Genomic DNA, 5,160 nt, shown 5'->3' on the forward strand with positions numbered 1-5,160 from the left:
GCCTGTTGTCTGGATGTATTTTATTTTTTAAAAAGTAAATAAAAAGTAATAAAAGGATGAAGTTGATAGTTGAATATAGTTTGACCTTAAGCTTAAGAACTGCCTGGGATCCATTGGCCCTATTATAAATGCAAATAATGAAAAATAATTTTGCCCTTTTCTAGGGCAGCCCGAACAGGCAGCATAGGTGGAAAGCAGTCCCTAGCCAACATGTACTACATGTTTAGCAGTTTCAAGCAGAAGTTGGCTAGGGCATGGGCTTCGGAAGTCTATACTCTGCAGGTGTTAAAGTAGGTTTCCAGGGAAACACGGCCTATCAAATTAGCCACACCATACAAATTGACCTCAAATGTCACAGCATATGATTTTGCTGGAAAGAACAAAGTTCCAGAGCTGCAGAAGTTCTTCCAGAAGGCCAACGATTTGCCCATCCAACTGAAACAAGGCCTTCCAGAACAAATGGTTTAACAGGATCACCATTGCTCTGACAGTTGGAGGGACCATCTACTGCCTGATCCATCTACAAAGGCTCCCAGACCAAAAACAAATAAATTTGCCTGTGGAGGACTGATTCACTTTTTGGCACAAACCCTTTGAATTCTGAAGTTTCATGTTTTTCCACTTGGATAGTCTACTTAGCATTTTGCAAACTAAGGAAAACATAAGAATACACCGTTTTGGTTTGTTAATGGCATGCAGATGGTCTGTCTTATGTCAGAGATTGTTTGATAGTTAAAACTATTGTTTAAGGAAATGACACTGAGCCATCACTGAGCTGTGCTTCTTCTCCTGATTTTCCTGGAGATTATGGATAAAGGTTTCTCATGGCAGGCAGTTCTCAGGGTCTCCAGGACACAGGCAGTTTCTAAGCAGGAAGCAAAAAAGCCTTTTTGGTTGTAGGTGTGATTGAGGAAGACAAAAGCCAGAGGACAGGCAGGTGAAATGAGGCCTTGTTAGGCACCTGGGGGGATGCTCTACCTTGCAGAAAAATGTTAATAGATAATTACTTGCAGCCTGCCTCTGTTTATTGGGCAGTTTGTTTCAAAGGGTTATTCACCTCACCCAGATCTTAGGGAAATATGTATTTCTTCCATCATGGGAAAGAACACCTGTCAGTGTTGCACTCAGACAGCTGTACCAGGAATTGCCCTTTAATAATGCTATGGCTTTAAGTTATAATTGACTTGACTGTGGAATAGATATATTAAAAAAGAAAACAAAATTGATCATGCTGGACAAATGGCTAAGTGTTTAAGAGCACTGACTGGTCTTCCAGAGGTCCTGAGTTCAAATCTCAGCAACACATGAAAGCTTACAAACCATCTGTAAAGGGATGTGATACCCTCTTCCAGTTTACTCATATATATAAAATAAATAAATCTTTAAAAAATCATATCATCACCAAAAGAAATCAACCTATACCACAACATGGCATCAGAAAAAGGTTAGCTGTAAAAAAATCCTTCTAGACAAATGGTCAGGAATTTTTCTCACTTTTAAATGCATTTATTGCAGGTAAGACAGAGATGAAGAGAGTCCTGGTACATAAAACCTAGAATGAAATTACAATTTATTCAGATTCACATCAATAGAACTAAGTTTAAAATAACACGTCTATTATTTATGAATAGTTGGATAATTGTATACTGACTAGATTTTTAGTAATATTAAGAAAAGTGAAACACATCAGTTCCCCCCCCAAAAAAAAAGTGAAGCAGAAAATACAACATGGGAATTGAAAAGTACACACAAGAACTAAGAAATGTTATAAATGCCCAGGTTTTCCACTCCATCAAAACATCTCCCAGTTTCCTTTCAACTGGGAAAAAAAATTCAACAAGAGCGCTTAAAATTATATATTACAATATAAATTTGTACTGCATCTACAAGGAAGAAACTTCTGGGTACAGGGCCATAAAGTGCTTTCATATGCTATCTTTGTTGTGAGAAAATAAGATGGAAATATTTAAAAGTTTTCATAATGTGTTTTTCTAGGTGTTGTTTGGTTGTTGACACAACTCTCCAATTCCCTCCCCTCTCTTTCTAAAAAATACAACCACCACTCAGAAATTGCATGCTGAAATTTTTATTGAAATGGTATAGACAATCAACAGTGATTCATAGACCTATGTCTGGAGGACATAATTTTCTCAGGTACTTTCTGAAACAAAAAAGAAAAAAGGAAAAGTTATTGAAAATTAGGACATGCTGGAATTCTTTAACTGCTATTGGTCTCCCTAAAGTGAGAGGGGTGGGAGGCCACATCCTCTTCTTCCTCCATCTCCTATTCTTCATTCCTTCCCCATTTACTCAGGTTTACTCATATCAGGCTCTGAGAAGACAATGGAAATAAGCTATTTCTTAAAAGATGAATGTAAATGAGTAGCTTACATTGTTCATTCATTATTTCTGATTTTAAAAGATTCAGGTTGTATTTCAAAAGTTCTTCCATGCTATATGTCTTGAGTTATTTAACAACTTAAATTAACCTAAGTATTTATTAACAGAACAGGCTGTAAACAGATCATGACAGATCATGAAATTTAATAATGTACAACTAAAAGTCCTGAGTACACAAACAGGAAAATAAAACCTAGCAAACCATGCTGTGGGAGATCTGCAGACTTATAAAGAAATGAAGTTTTCTAAGAAGTGTGGTTTAGTAATGAGTAACCTAAAGGTCTGCATAGAATATTATTCATGTAAATCTTAATTTTATATAACACATACCCACATTCCCATACTCATATTTCTGATGGTTTTGCCAAATGATTAAAAGTAATAGTTTTGAGAAAAAATGAGAACATAGTATAATATATAATTATGATATTCAGCCATATATACTCCTGACCAACATGGGGATGCATAAATTTAGAAAAATATATTGAAATTCTGATCAAGGTTTGAGGTGTCTGTAAGGTATCACTAGGAGACAACAGATCTTAACATCCCTGTGTGAGGAGGGCAGATTGTACACACATAAGATGAGAGGTCAGTGATGATTAATTCAAAGAAAATGAGACCAAAGGGAGGTTGCTTCTGTACTTCTATAAACCACATCAACTCAAAGGTTAATTGTTGTTTCAAAATAAATGGATAAAATAAATAAAAATATAAAGGAGCATTGAGCAGTAAGGAGCTATGGAGCTATGGTACACTTGTACAAGGTCATCTTAGACCCTCAAGGATGAGTCACCTTGTACTGTCTGAATGCTGAGATTTGAAATGAGGCCGAGGATAATGCTGTGTCCATATGCTGCCAGTTAGCTCATTGTGACACTAAGATTTGCAAATATGGACTAAAGGTCATTATATTTATTAAATCTGACTCATTCATCTTACCTAATTTATTCAGGCCCTTGCTGGATACAATCTGGGGTTTATTGGACGACCTGGTACATTTTTTTGTTTTCCTCCAAGGAAAAGTTTTCTGCCTCTGTTATGTAGAGGCTTACGGGGAGAGGGATTCTGTGCTGGATGCCCTTGTTGTGGGTTTTCAGGAGGAGGAAGAGGTTCATTTTGAACTGGTTCTACATTTCCTTCCCCAGGTTGATTTTCCACATCATTTCTAGTAGTGTCAGAAGACTCTTCACTCTCTACTTGTAGTGGTTCCTGTGGTGGCTGTTCCTCTCCATTCCCAGAATTGGCAGAAAATTCTTCATTTGCTGATGGTGCTGATTCACCCTCTTGAGCACTCCCTGAACTTGCTTCACCAGAAGAGGGATCTGTATCTGCACCCTGGGTTTCTTGCACAGAATCTGCATAGAAAGGACCAGAAGATATGAACACATTGATAAAAACACTTTCCTCTTGTTTTCTTTCCCTGACCTGATTACAGAATACTTTCTCTCAGAACCTCTCTGCCAACTGCTAACTTCTTCTCCCAGACATGCTCATCTTCTCTTCCTGATTACACATTTCAAAAATACAGAGGGTTTATATATATATATATATATATATATATATATATATATATATATATATTTTAATCCTGATACAAGTACGTTCAAGTACAGCTGGCAAACACGAAGGTATTGTCACTTATTTATCACATACGTATTTCCAAAATATAATATAATAATGGAAAGAAAACAATACTAACATCAAGAGGGTTGCAAATTGTACTTCAGGGCACATTGTAAATTCTCTACTTGTGCGAATGGCTTTAATTAGAGTTTGCCATCTCTAGAATAAAATATAATTTGGACGTTCAGTAAACGTTAAACTTCAATACTGAAAAAGACTGATAATATTGTCCAACAAATATACTAAATGCCCAGAAACAATTTGCTCCTGTGTTTCCATTAATTAAAGACAATTATCTAGTAACATGAGAGGGATAGAGGAAACAAGAATATCCTAGTGTTTCTCCTTCTTGTTCTTGATGATCTATAATCATATACAGGACCACAAAGGGAAAAGGAAACCATGGATATTTCTATGCTATGAATTAACCCTGATGTATTGTTCCATAACAAATTTCTGACACCCACTATGCACTAAGCTACCCAAACAGCCACTAAGCTGGCTGCACCCAGTATTCTCTCTGACTATGAGAATCTGTTCACAAATCTTTCTGTTTTTTATGTTTCATTCTGTACTACTGAGCACAGTACTGAACACAAAATAGGCCATTGTAGTCTTTCATATAGAATTTTGTGGATTTCAGGTGGAATATTAAGTAAAAAGATCATGTAGACTGCTGAAGACATAACTATTCTAACCTTTATTACAGAAATCCTATGGGCCTATCTTCCTTCTCACCCATGTCTGTCATTTCTCCTCTCCTTTTTCCTTTCTTTTCCTTGAATGTCTCCAGATCCCACCCTGTAATCTTTGGTACCTTCATTTGTGCTCTGAGCTGAGCTCAAGGCCAGCAAGGCTGCTGTGAGCAGAACCACAAGCATCTTGGAGGAGGCTCTGGACTTTCTCCCAAATGTGTGCTGAGACATGCACAGCCATACTCTTTATAAAAGAATGACAAACAATGGTATCTTTGAGGATCCACTGGGTGACCTTCTTCCACTATTTCTTATTGGACTGCAGCCCAGCAGGGTGTGGTGTGGAAGATTGTCAATGTTCCTTATCTACAGGAGCAAATCCTAATGTGTTGTGGCCTTTACTCTGCCTCAATGCTTTGCCTCAATGATTTGGGGCTAA

General features: G+C 37.1%; 1 long non-coding RNA gene and 1 pseudogene across 1 annotated transcript; one reads left to right on the forward strand and one right to left on the reverse strand.

The window, feature by feature from the left end:
* Window positions 1-210: 210 nt before the first annotated feature.
* On the forward strand, window positions 211-551 carry LOC117715830 (cytochrome c oxidase subunit 7A2-like, mitochondrial pseudogene; annotated as a pseudogene).
* Window positions 552-2,057: 1,506 nt separating this feature from the next.
* LOC143443427 (uncharacterized) lies at window positions 2,058-4,949 on the reverse strand. The gene is made up of 3 exons (XR_013112384.1): window positions 4,844-4,949; window positions 3,343-3,758; window positions 2,058-2,161 (listed from the first exon to the last, which is right to left on the reverse strand). It is a non-coding gene; the product is annotated as an uncharacterized LOC143443427 (long non-coding RNA).
* Between the last annotated feature and the right edge of the window lie 211 nt (window positions 4,950-5,160).

Source organism: Arvicanthis niloticus, chromosome 9, assembly GCF_011762505.2.
Source record: "Arvicanthis niloticus isolate mArvNil1 chromosome 9, mArvNil1.pat.X, whole genome shotgun sequence".
Classification (NCBI taxonomy): domain Eukaryota; kingdom Metazoa; phylum Chordata; class Mammalia; order Rodentia; family Muridae; genus Arvicanthis; species Arvicanthis niloticus.